Raw genomic sequence first — 12,479 nt, forward strand, 5'->3', positions numbered from 1 at the left:
ATGCTGTGTCCTGTCGAATCAAGTAAAAGTTGACCACAGCTTCACTGTGACATTTTGAGAGAAGGCTACTGAAGTGCGCAGTGAAATTTTATGACTCCCAATCAGTAGTGGTAAATATTAATGATAGGGGATGTTAAGAACGTGGTCATTGTGGTTCAGAGAAAGGGGTGGCTCTTTGTAAGTAGAAAGGAGCTGGTTTTTTAAGACCGGGATTGAATATGGAATTTTAAAAGGCTGAAATGCAAGCCTCTAGTCCAGTCCTGCAGCCTTTTACCTAAATATTGGCAGCAAATAACAAAGGCTGTGTGCAAGGAATTATTTTTAAATGAAAATGGGTATAAAAATTGCATAAAAAAACTTGGGAAGGACTCATTTTGGAGTCTAAGCTGACAAGTTTATTCACACAAAGTATTTGACTATGAAGCTTAACATTTATGTGAAAGGGAAGGCTATTTTTCCTGGCAGGATCTTTGTATACAAAATAATGGATCAGTTGTTTTCCACCAGCGTTCAGATCACAGAGGTGTTGACCAATGGAAATGCGTGGACTGAATAAGGCAGTTTAGCAAGAAATTCTCAGGAGCAAGTTAAATCTTTTTGACTTCAGCAGAATAATTGAACCACTTTAACATTTGCACCATGCCGAAAAACAACACCAATCTTTTATGAGCATAACTACCCCTATGGGGGTCTTGCCTGGGGTTGTAGAAATTTGTCATGAATATTGATTGAGCTTCATTTCCACCTTTGGCATCTTGATCCTTGACCCAAGAGCTCTCAGAGTTCAGGGTGCACACGCAGTCTTGCTGCATTCAGCGGCAGGAATGCTGTACATAGATTTGTTCCTAGCAACATGCTTTGGAGGGTCAGAGTTGTCCCTCCTGGAGGCTGGGCCAGGCACTTATGCCTTAGCTTGTGACCTTGCCACCTGTTGCTTCGCACGTATCTAAAAATTTGAATGTAAGTAAGTTTTATTTTCTAGATGACTGTGTATTTAAAAGTTTGACAGCTTCAGGTTGTACTGTCTGCAAAGCAGAAGCTTAAAAGAAAAATTTAAAGAAAGAATATATGCCCCAAAATGCAATGTTGCATATTGTAAGAGACTGATAAGACCTGTAAGACTGATGTGGAGTTTAATTCATTCAGTGTGAAGTTATGCTATGAATAGAATCATAGAATGTCTTGAGCTGGAAAGGACCCACAAGGAACACCAACCCCTGGCCCTGCACAGGCCAGCCCCAAGACATCACACCCTGTGCCTGAGAGCATTGTCCAAACGCTTCTTGAACTCTGTCAGGCTGGTGCTGTGATTGCTTCCCTGGGGAGCTGTTCCAGTGCCCAACCACCCTCTGGGTGAAGAACCTTATTCTAATATCTAGCCTAAACCTCCCATGAAACAACTTCAGGCCATTCCTTCGGGTTCTGTCACTGGTCACCACAGAGAAGAGATCAGTGCTTACCCTTCCTCTTCTCCTCGTGAGGAAGTTGTAACTGCGGTGAGGTTTCCCCTCAGTCTCCTCCAGGCTGAACAGACCAAGTGACCTCATACACTCCTCATGCAGCTTTCCCTCAAGGCCTTTCACCATCCTCATGGCTCTCCTTTGGATACTCTGTACAAGCTTAACTTCTTTTTTATATTGTGGCACCCAAAGCTGCCCCCAGCACTCGAGGTGAGGCTGCCCCAGTGCAGAGCAGAGTGGGACAATCCCCTCCCTTGCCCAGCTGGCGATGCTGTGCCTGATGCCCCCCAGGATATGCTTGGCCCTCCTGGCTGCCAGGGCACTGCTGACTCAGATTCCCCTTGCCATGGACCAGGATCTCCAGGTCCCTTTCCGTGGCGCTGATTTCCAGCCTCTCGTTCCCCAGTCTGTGCATTCACCCAGGGTTGCCCCGTCCCAGATGCAGAATCCAGCAGTTTCCCTTGTTAAACCTAACAGGGTTGGTGATTGCCCAGCCCCCAAATTTGTTCAGTAGCAGCTTATCGACTTCCCTCAATTAGAAAACCTAAATGACCATACATATATGCGGAGATTGATCGGCACTCTGGCGGAAAAAACCCATAAATTGCTGAAAACGCGTGGCTGAGCCAGTGGCAGGGCCAGGGGCCGCAGCCCCCGCCCGGCTCCCAGCCCCGTGTCGCCGAGGGCTGCTTCCCCGAGCCGCTGTCGCGATCGCCGCGGCGGGTCCGGCGGTGACGGGGCCGCGGGGGGCTCGTCCCGCCGTTGCCATGGCGCCCTTTGTGCCCGCGGAGCGCCGCCCCCGGCCCGGCAGCTGCCGCCGCTGCCCGCGGCCCGGCCGCGCCCCCGCCCCGCCCCCGCCCCGCCTCAGCGCACGGCGGCGCGGGCTGCTGTTGTTGTCGGCCGCCGCTGCCGCCGCGTTCCGCCCGCGCACGGGGAATGGCCGGCCGCGGGTGTTTCCAAGTTTCTTTCTGGAAGTGTTAAAAGGAAAGAGAGAGGGAATTAGAAAGAAAAAGAGTAGAGCTGCTTGAGCTGCCGCTCCGGAGAGGAGGGAAAGTCGGCTCGGCGGTGAGGAGGCTTCCCAGGGCGCAGCTGAAGTGATTCAGGAGATTAATTTACAAGTGGGCGACAAAAGGTAAAGCCTTAAAGATGGATCGCTTGTGTGAGATGGAATGGGAGCTTTCGTAGAAAGGTTTATGACTTGTTTTAAAACGTCACCTTCGAATGTCTTACGGATGTTTTTCGACTTCAAAATGCTGTAAGTCTCTTACCCAAGAGTAAAAAGGTAGTAAAATTGGCCAGATTTTAAGAGTTCACATTAAAGGCAAAAAAGTAAATGTTACTCTTCAGTACCTTATTTCCCCCAAATGCCTCGTGTTCTTATTCAGCAACACTTGATTTGACCGCGGTTATTTGTTGATGCAACCCGTCTAAAGCAAAGCTTTAAGAAAATCAGTAATTTCACTGAGTTAAAATAATTCAACCAGCCGATCTTCCTTGTGCAAAAATGTATTTCTGTAGATGCGTGCTTTTGAGTTTGCAGACCTGTTGCTTTGTACTTTCACCCTAGAAAATGTTCTCAGTAAAGTACCACATCAGCTGTAGTGATATCTCTTTTCCGATCACAGTTTTAAGTAGGTGAGAACGGGATTTGCATTTTTTGTAATTATATTGAGCCTTTCAGACTTTGCTGAGCTTTTCAGGAAGATTTTTTTTTTAATGCGTCAGCTAATTTGAAATTCATTACAGATAGTAAAAATAATGCATGGTTATGACCTGCTGGTTTCATCTGGTGCTGCCCAAGTCCCAGGGAAATGTGGCTGACTATTCAAGGGATTAAATAAATGAATTTCACGTGAGAGTAAGTTGTGTGGAAAAAGTCCCGACATCCTTCTTTGACACAGGTCTGTGTACTTGTTGAAGTAACAGTTCAGTGGTTTGATCTTTTAGCTGAATTAAGTGAAATACATAAAATATAAAAACAAACCACCCTTCCCTATGTCTAGTACTCTCTACCAACAACAGCAACAAAGCTTTTAGAGCATATTGTTTTTCTGTATTATTCCTGACTCAAAACACTGCAGGAATGTGTTTTTGTGGAGTAATACTGTTTACTAGGTGACTGCATTTGTGAGATCAAAGGAGAAACATGTATCCTCCCAAAGTCCATAATGAATAAAACTCATGACTTTGAGGGAACTTTTTTTCTGATATAGTTCGTTTTTATCAGTTAAAATAGGAAACAAGAGATTGTCTAGATCAAAATGTTGTAACTACTCAATGTTAAGCTAAGTGCTGGGGGGCTTTGTGGTGTGGGTTTCAGGGGTTTTTTTCCCTTTTTTCTTCTTCTGGTAATCTATTCATCTTTAAAAAAAAATCTTTCTTCAGATGTACCCATCTTTAGTAGACCAATAGAACTACTGTAATTACTTCAAGATCAAATTTTTTTTCAAAAAGAGTTTAGTAAAACAAATTTAATATTTGACTAGTGCTTAGTAGTTTAAGTGCTGTGTGCAGTTGATCCAAGCTTGTTCCTACTTGATCCAACTAGTCATTTTAACTAGTTTGTATCAACTAGACTGATTTTAGTAAGACTGCTTGTTACGTGGTATTTTTCAGTTGATTGTGGTGTCTTAAAGCATGCTCATTACTGTGGATTCTTTCAGTAGATTTCTAATTGCAGACAATGTAATTTTAGTGGCTTCTGAAGTCATGTGCAGAAACTGGCTATCTTCTTCCTCTCCCTCCTAAGATGTGCTGCATAAAGGCCCCAGCTGGTCTCAACTGTGGGAAGAACATTAAAGTGACTTAGAAACACTCATGAAGTGCTCGTGAAGCCTGTGGTGTCAGAGCAGTACCTGAAGTTGTTACAGCAGTTAATTCCAGCCTCCTTTTCTAAAGTCCTCTGAGTCAGGTGTAGAAATAAAAATTCAGTGAAGTTCCTAATAGAGTGTGCTCTCAGTGGAACCTCCTGCGGTTGATAAATATTTCAAGAAGCTGAAAGTTAGTGATACATTTTAAATGCACTGCTAAGCTGAGATACTTCATGGTCCTTTGCATACACATTTGCATTATTCATTTGTGCTGTGCAGGTAGATAATGGGCCAAATCTATCTTTGGTATTACTCCACTGATCTCTGAGTAACTGAGCTAATTCAACCATATGTGTACATCTTGCATTTTGGAAGTCCAAGGCAAAGTTGGAATTACTTTGGCGATTTTATTATACAGATAAGAGTTGTTTCTATACTAACTATTAATCTTCAGTAGCTTAGGCATTTCTTCATTAAGATAACTGTAAGCAGAAGGTATAATTTAATTTTTCTTCTTTTTCTGAAAAAAACGCATGTTTAGTGTTTTATTTGCTGAATCTGAAGTGGCTGAGAGATGTGATAAACCAGCTTTCTGTCACTGGTAAAAATTCATCCTAATAACCTACTAACGTAGAAGTTCTTCACACACTTCCTTGTACCATGATACACTCTCTCCGCATGTTTTAAGGTCTTCCATGTCTGGGTCCATGCTACTGATGTGCTTGCATTTGTGTGTATGCAAGTATGCAAACTGTACATATATCTGTATTTTAAATAACTAGGTACTTGCTTTAACTTACAATGAGAGGCAGAGGTAACAGAAAATGGAAAGCCTTGATCTGTCAGGATGCACTAGATTTAAAATACTGACACTGGGCAGGTCATTCAGATGGCAGAGTATGTAATGCCTTTGATGGAAGCTACTATCCCTACATTTAAATCTGTACATGAAAGAGGTTATTGTTTGTGGGGGACCTTCCCCCCTTTCCCCCCTCTTCCCCCTTTTCCCCCTTTCCCCCTTTTCCCGATGTTGTAGATATTTTAATGACAAATTGAACTCTTTAATTTTAAGATCCAGAGAGATCCTTTCAGAAGAGCCTTAGCATGGGGTTCATGCTATTATGAATACTTTCTGCCAGAGATCAAGGCCTTTATAATGGCATTCTCAGAATGCTCATGCCAGTAATTGGCTTTTGAAAAAGCTAACCTGAAAATTAAAGGAGGAACTGGAGGAACTTTGTCCTCCCAGCTGTGAAAAACATGAAAAACATCTCTGTCAGTGTTGAATGCTACAAAAATGTGCAGTTTTAGGAAGAAAAAAGTAAGTGGAAACACAACTGCATGTCAGTAGTTGAAGCAAGGCTCTACTTAGTGCACCCTGTGTCTAACATTTTCTAATGACAGTGTGCACAGCCAGGTATCCTTCGTTTGATCACAGCACAGTGGAGCAAATCAGAACCTGGGTTAAGACCAGTTCTAAAAGTTTTATTCTCAGTGGAATGAAACATGTTGAAGCCAAATAACTTTCACAGCTTTAGCAGCTGTCAGAGAAGCTCAGAGTTGGGACACCTCTCTCTGTTGTGCTAAGGGAGTCTGTAAAAGTCTATTGAGACTGCAATAAGCATTTATTGACATTTTCTTCTAAAACTATAGCCAGAGAAATATTATCTTTTTGAACTGTTGAGCAATTACATTAAATTGTTTGGTGATCACCAGACACTCAGATGTTTTTGCTTTTTTTTCTAGTGCTGGCATCAGTTTTCCTGGTAGTAATGAATAATGATTTTTTTTTTTTTTTTTTTTTTAAAGGAAACTTGAGTTCTTCTAAATAGTATTATGACTGAACAGATGCGCACCATGTGTTTGAGATATTTTGATTGTGTAATAAATAAATTAATACTGATTATTGCCATTCTCTTAGCTTTGTGCAAGTGTTGTGTAAAGATATGTACATGTGGAGTGGTACTAAGCAGTCAATTTGGAAACTGAGGGCAGAAGATGCCTTTGCTTTCTAGTACATACAGGTTCTTGTTCTGGCAGATGCTCAGGGCTATTTCACCTGGAACATGTACCCGTTCCTTGTGATGTTTGCATGCACAATGGCTCGAAGAAGATGTTGGTTGCCGTGGTGGGAAAAAAGCAGGCTGCTTGTCCAGCCTACTGCATGGCCCACCAGACTACATATAAGTAACAGAATCTCTTCTACAGCCTTGGTTGTGCAGTTGCTCATTTCTATTTCGTGAACCCACTGCACAGGTGGAATCTGCAGTTAATCTGAAGTCTAATAAGTTCGTGTTTGCTTTTCTGTGTTTCCAACTCTTTCAACTTTCCTTAGCTGACAGAGTCCATGAATGTGCAAAAGGGACATGCCAAAACCTGATGCAAGTCTCTTGCGCAGAGAATTAAAATGACTGCATCATGAATAATATCAGAGGGGTGTTGTTGACTGAAATGTAGAAAATAATATAAAAGTGAAGAGGTAGTATTACACACTGGTAGTTTTTTTGCTGTTAGTTTAATGGCCATCTTCAGAAGGATCAGTATTTTATTGCTGAGCCCAGTCTCGCATGAACCTTCTAATCATGCTTTTATCTTTTAAGGGTGTTGAAACTGTTAGTTGTCACAAGATGGCCTTTAAGCAATGAAAAAGTCAGCCTGTTGCTGGAAACTAACTTAGAAAACCTAAAATATTCTTCTAATGCAAGGTGTGGTTAATTTTCAATAAAAAAAGACAAAGAATTAAAATAGAAGGATAGCAGAGATTTTTTAAACAAACAAACAAACAAACCCCTCCAAACCCCAATAAACTGTTTTGCAATTTTTTTTAAATTTTTTTTTTTTTAAGGTTACAGTGCTACATGTCTGCCCTGCCCTGATTTCAGGTTAGATTTCTTTTGGTTCTACAGTTGACTGTCTCAATTAGCTTTTTATGTGATAAAAATTGAACAGTCAAATTTCAAATTGAGAGTCAAGCGTGCAAATGGCTCCGTGACAACTTTCTGTGAGGAGCGGGTTTTCATCTTTGTCCTTGGTCTGTGCTCCTTTTCTCCACTTCAGTCTGCACAGTGGCTCTGTTGTTTTTCATTGTCTGTCTTTCCGTGGCATTCAAAGCCATTATGTGTTCACAGCCCTATGCTGCTGGGCTATGACTCTTTTTAAATAATTCCCACCTAACTGATACTCAGTCACATGCGTAAAGTCCTGCAAAAAAGCTCCTGTCAGCTCAGTCCCTGCCATTAGCTGGGGAGAGAGATGCTCCTCAGTTCTCACGTGAAATTCCAAGCCATCAGGGAGGGAGGTTCGTGGCTGATGAGTTAGAGGAAATATTTTTAGTGATTTGTCTCTAGTATTTTTTTTCTAATGAAATTGATGATACTCAGTCAAAACCAGAAGTTCTGAGATGGTTTAAAATGAGGTATCAAGATCTGCTGAAATTAGTGGAACTTGGCTTACTTATTAGGAGGTAAGTCTGTGTTGGGTTGCCTTATGATACCCTTGAAGTTGTGGAAGACTTGCCTGAGCTGATAGAATCCCTGTGTTTTGTTGTGCTCTTGCTGAAACTGTTACACGACTGCTTTAAGTAACTGCAGCCATAGTAAACTACACCACATCTTGGCATATCCTGTGGAGGAGGTGAAATGTCACCGGCTTAATCTGTGTAAATTGTATTTGAAAGCACGAGCTCGGAAGGATGTAATTAAAAGAGGAAAGAAAGTCATATATAAACTGCAAAAGCCCTTGGGCTTTCCTAAATAATTTTAAAGCATCCTCACCATATTTGTTCCCTTCTAAAGAGTCATAAGGTTAGACATTGCACTGGAAGGGTGTGTGCTTGACATACATAAAGTTTCAAACACTGATGTGTTTTAGGTTTAGTTTTAACCAAGCACAGATGCCTAAAAAGTCATTTCCAGTGAATGATTTGCTGGTGCTAGGATCTGATGAATAGCTTGCGTTCCCTAATCTATTAATTGAACAAACATACAGAAAAGAATTTAGAGCAATTTTATTTTAATATAATTGTTCCCATGTGAGATTAATGCTACATATGAGTATTGAGTAACCCCAGTGTTAATCATATGTCCTTCTTCATGAGTTTTGTTCTGCCTCAGTTCACTGTAAACCTGTAAGCTCTTGTCCAGCAATGATTTGTAATTTTCATCACAAATAACAGACTGTGTATTCAGACCAAAATATGAAATGTATTTGCATTTACAGAGGTGTAAAGTTTCCTTCAGCACTAGCATAAGAGTGTGTATAGATTTCTCAGTCATTTTTGTCGTAGGAGTTAGGCTTTAGATATGTCTTGGATCCACTTTTGAGGCAGTCAGGTTATACCTCCATTCTCCCATTACTACTCTCCTGATGTGCTGGCAATCCATGGGTTTGGTTTGGTTTTTTGGGTTTGTTGTTGTTTGGTGGGGTTTTTTTGTCTGTTTGTTTTTATGACCACTGCTTTAATTTTGTTTCAGAGATGAAATAAGTACCTTGTTCGCTTGTCAACTGTAATGTTGTAATTGCTCTGGGTACCCTGTGTACTTTGTTTCTAATAAATATTTACCACCAAAAAAAAAAGTTATTTATTTTTTTAGTACACCTATAAGTGGGGTTTTTCAAGTGCCATTGCCCCTCTTAAACAAGCTTCTGCGATTGTTTTAAAGCCCATGTACATACACATCCAGTACTGAATTACATAAACAATGATATCAAAATTAGCCATGTCCAAATTAGCTCTGTATTTAAATGGGAACATTATCTGGAATATGCATCTATGTACTCTCTCAGTGCTCTTTGCACAAGTTGCCTGTCTTTGAAGAGTGGTGTTTCACACAACATTATTCCTATCAAACTGTTATTTTCACAGTACCTTTTACTTTGACAATCTGTTATTTTCACTGCGTTTAATAGTAGTTTAAAGTATATTTTTAAATTAGTATTAAGTTTTCATAATGAACCTGTGCAGCACATCATAAATAAGTTATTTCTAATATTGTAGGAGCTGCATGGCTCATACTGTAAATTTTGTACAGTGAGAACTTGCTGTAAATCAGACACATGCTCCTTGATTCAGTTGATGGAGTAGACTAGAACTTCATTTGCTTGGTAGCTGGAGTTCTATGTTGAAGAGCTAACAACACTAAGTCACAGCTTCAGGGAGGCAGGTAAGGAGAAGGGGGAAACAACAAATGAAGTCTTAAAAGGTGCTGATGATGTTTTTCATTTGGACATCTTTTTCCTGTGGACTATGGCAGTACACTATGTGCTGGATTACCTGAAAACATTCCTTAAAAGTTACAGGATTTCCTTTAATGGATAAGCTCCTGTGATAACAGCTTCTTCACACTTGTATCTTTATGCTCTCTTTTTTAGCCTATCATGACAGGATTTTTTTTTTCAAATGTTGTCAGTTTATTCATGTGTTGGTGATGACTTGCACACAGACACAATAGCATTGCTTCAGAGCACATGCATTACACATGTGAATTTATCTCTTTGCAGAAAATGTTACCTGAACTAATATTCTGGAAACAGCAGGAGTCTACTTCAAGTATGAGAAACTATATTTATAGCCTTGCCATCTGGAAAGACACAAGGCATCTCAGCCTTGTGAACGTGCTTGGTGATGTTTGAGGAAAAATAGAGGGAATAAATTTGGCTGTGGCTCCTTTGTCATCCATGTTCCTGCACTGCTAACATGAAGACAGAAGTGGAGGTGTTTTACAGGATAAGATGCGTACTGTTTTAAATAGTAGCAAAATTCGACATACTTTGGAGTGTAAGCCTTTGCTATGATTTGTAGACAAGTTACAAAGCAGCCGCCTGTCACTTGCAAGTGCTCACAAGTGGAGGACAGCCCCTTACAGTGCAACTCGAGGCTGTTTCTGTTACTACCTGGATGATCACATTCCAGGCTAGTAAGTTGGCAGCATCTGAGCTGAAAAATCTTGACATCCCTGACTTGAGTTTGCACTTCTGTGCTTTTCTAGAGAGTAAAATCCAGAAGCAACTTGATAAGTTTGGTTAGTGTGCTAAGCAGCCAGTGTTTCTGGGAGCCAGGTGATGTTAAAATCAGATTGGGGTTGTTTAAGTGTTCATGTGCTTGAAAGTGTTTTCATGGTTGATCTCAGATGGTTGAGGAAGTCTTGGGCAGTTGGGAGGGTGTCTGTTCTGGCAGGCTGCAGGATGTCCTTACTTCCATTGGGTCTCCTGACTCTGAGAGGTGTCTCCCGTGGCTTACACAACTTTCAGAAACGCGGTCTTTCTTTGTCGTTACTTTTTCTTTGCTTTTTTCCCCAGGAGGAATTGGTACATTGGGAGAAAACAAGTACAGCAGTGATTCCAGCAGTGCTGCACAGCCTTCTTTCTTCTCCCAAACTTTTGCTCTGTGTTCCCTCCTGCCATTCTGTACTGATGTGTTATGTATGGGTCTTACTGCATTCTCGAAGAGTTCTCTGAGTTAGGGGCGTAACTTTCTTGTCCGATTTTATGTATTGAACCATTTTTAATGTTTTTCATTAGGAATTGTGTGTCTGAAAAGATAATGAAATTCTGAGTTCTTTTTGAGTTACTGAAATGGTTAGAAATTGCATGTATGGCTGTGGTAAATGCAGTATTATCTATAAGTGGACTCATTTGTTCTAAAACAGGAATGCAGCCATCTGAATAAGGCTTCATTTTGTCTATATATGCATGAAGATTAAAGTGGGTTTTGCATATTCCTGATTTGCTTTTTCCAAACAAAATGGGATTTATTTGCTAGTTTATTTTAAAATTTCAGATATTATTGAATCCTACTATTAGTTAGTGCCCTGCTATCAGTCACAGTTTTGCATACTTAAAATCTATGACATTATTTGACTGTCAGTATATCTTGATGCTGCTTCCTTTTGTAGTGTGTTCAGGGGCTACTGCATGGCTTCAACTTGGAAAGTCTGGCAGCAGTAATCTCAACTGTTTTCCTATTCTTACTTTTAGTTCTTTGGCATCTGTGTTATAATGCCTTAAAATGGAAATAAGCTTGGATAAATGTAAAGGCAGCGTCCAGACACTTGTTTCTGGAAATAACTTCCTTGGGTTAGTAAGTTGTACAGTAGGAGTGGCTGGGACACAGCTGCAGGATGAGTAGATAAAGAAACTGCCTGGTTGGCTGTGACCTCCAGATAGACTCTGGATATCTGTTTAGACAAACTCTAAAAGTCCTTATGATTAAACTTCTTACTGTGCCACAGCCTCCTAATGTTATCTTTTAACATTTTTAAGACAGGAAAGAGACAGAACCTATGTTTTAATTAGTACTGACTCTTATAAAACAGCTGTCCATAAAATCAGTGAGATTCCTATTTGGACATAGGTACATTCTCCAAGCTCTTACACAATCTACTTGTGTAGATTCCTCTCTTTTCTTCCTTTAAATGTCTATTTTTTAATATTTGTGGAATGCTTTAAAAGAATAATTAGCCATTTTGTTATTGGAAGGGAGAAATCAGATGCAGGTTTGAGGCTTGGGAACTTGGCTTGTTATGATTGATTTTTCTGAATGGCAGAGTATGTTTATTAAAAGAACCTAAACACACTCTTCCATCTAAAAATCAGTATATTTGAAAAGGAATTTGGAAAAAATTGAAATACAAGCATTGTGAAGGGATTGAAAATGTTTCTGGGAGTGTTTGGCAGCACTGTCCTTATTGTTTCAGGGTATCTTTGTATCATGACATAATTTTTTTTTAATATATAAAGGAATTAATGTTCATTATGATTTTTGTCATTTACCTCATACTGATTTTAGTTGAAATCTTGAAGCATGCATCAGTAAGGCACAATATAACTTTGGAAAACAGGGGTTTTTTTAGTTAGTTTGAAAACTAATTTTTAAAAAAATCAGTTTAAAAACAAAATCAATTTGGCTCAGTTTACCAAAACATGAGCAGGATTCAGAAACAGCTTGTTGGCTGAGCTCAACAGCAGGAGAAGCTGTAGTCGATCAGTTCTGCCCTCTTCAGCAGGTGTAATACCATTTGATGGAAATTGCAGTACATGGTTTCAGGGGACATGTGGATAATGTGTCCAGATGATAGCAACATCAACAAAGTATAGAAAAAAACATGGGCAGATGTTTGGCTTATTCTGTCTACATGGTTACATGTACTTAAATTCACTGTAATGGAGTTTATCTACTGTCATGTTGTGGTTTGCTCTCTTACAAAGAAGG

The 12,479-nt window shown here is 40.2% G+C and overlaps 1 protein-coding gene across 11 annotated transcripts in view; it reads left to right on the forward strand.

Moving 5' to 3' along the window:
- Positions 1-12,479, forward strand: part of CTNND2 (catenin delta 2) — a 669,045-nt gene that overhangs the window by 215,655 nt on the left and 440,911 nt on the right. Inside the window, exon 1 of one of the 11 annotated variants that reach the window (XM_048311852.1) lies at positions 2,348-2,592. The exons of the other annotated variants lie outside the window; for them this stretch is intronic. The gene's annotated coding sequence lies outside the window, so the exon portion shown is untranslated. Of the gene's footprint in view, positions 1-2,347; positions 2,593-12,479 lie in introns of those variants that run through there. 11 annotated transcript variants of the gene reach the window in all.

The sequence above is a fragment of the Corvus hawaiiensis genome, chromosome 1 (assembly GCF_020740725.1).
Source record: "Corvus hawaiiensis isolate bCorHaw1 chromosome 1, bCorHaw1.pri.cur, whole genome shotgun sequence".
Classification (NCBI taxonomy): domain Eukaryota; kingdom Metazoa; phylum Chordata; class Aves; order Passeriformes; family Corvidae; genus Corvus; species Corvus hawaiiensis.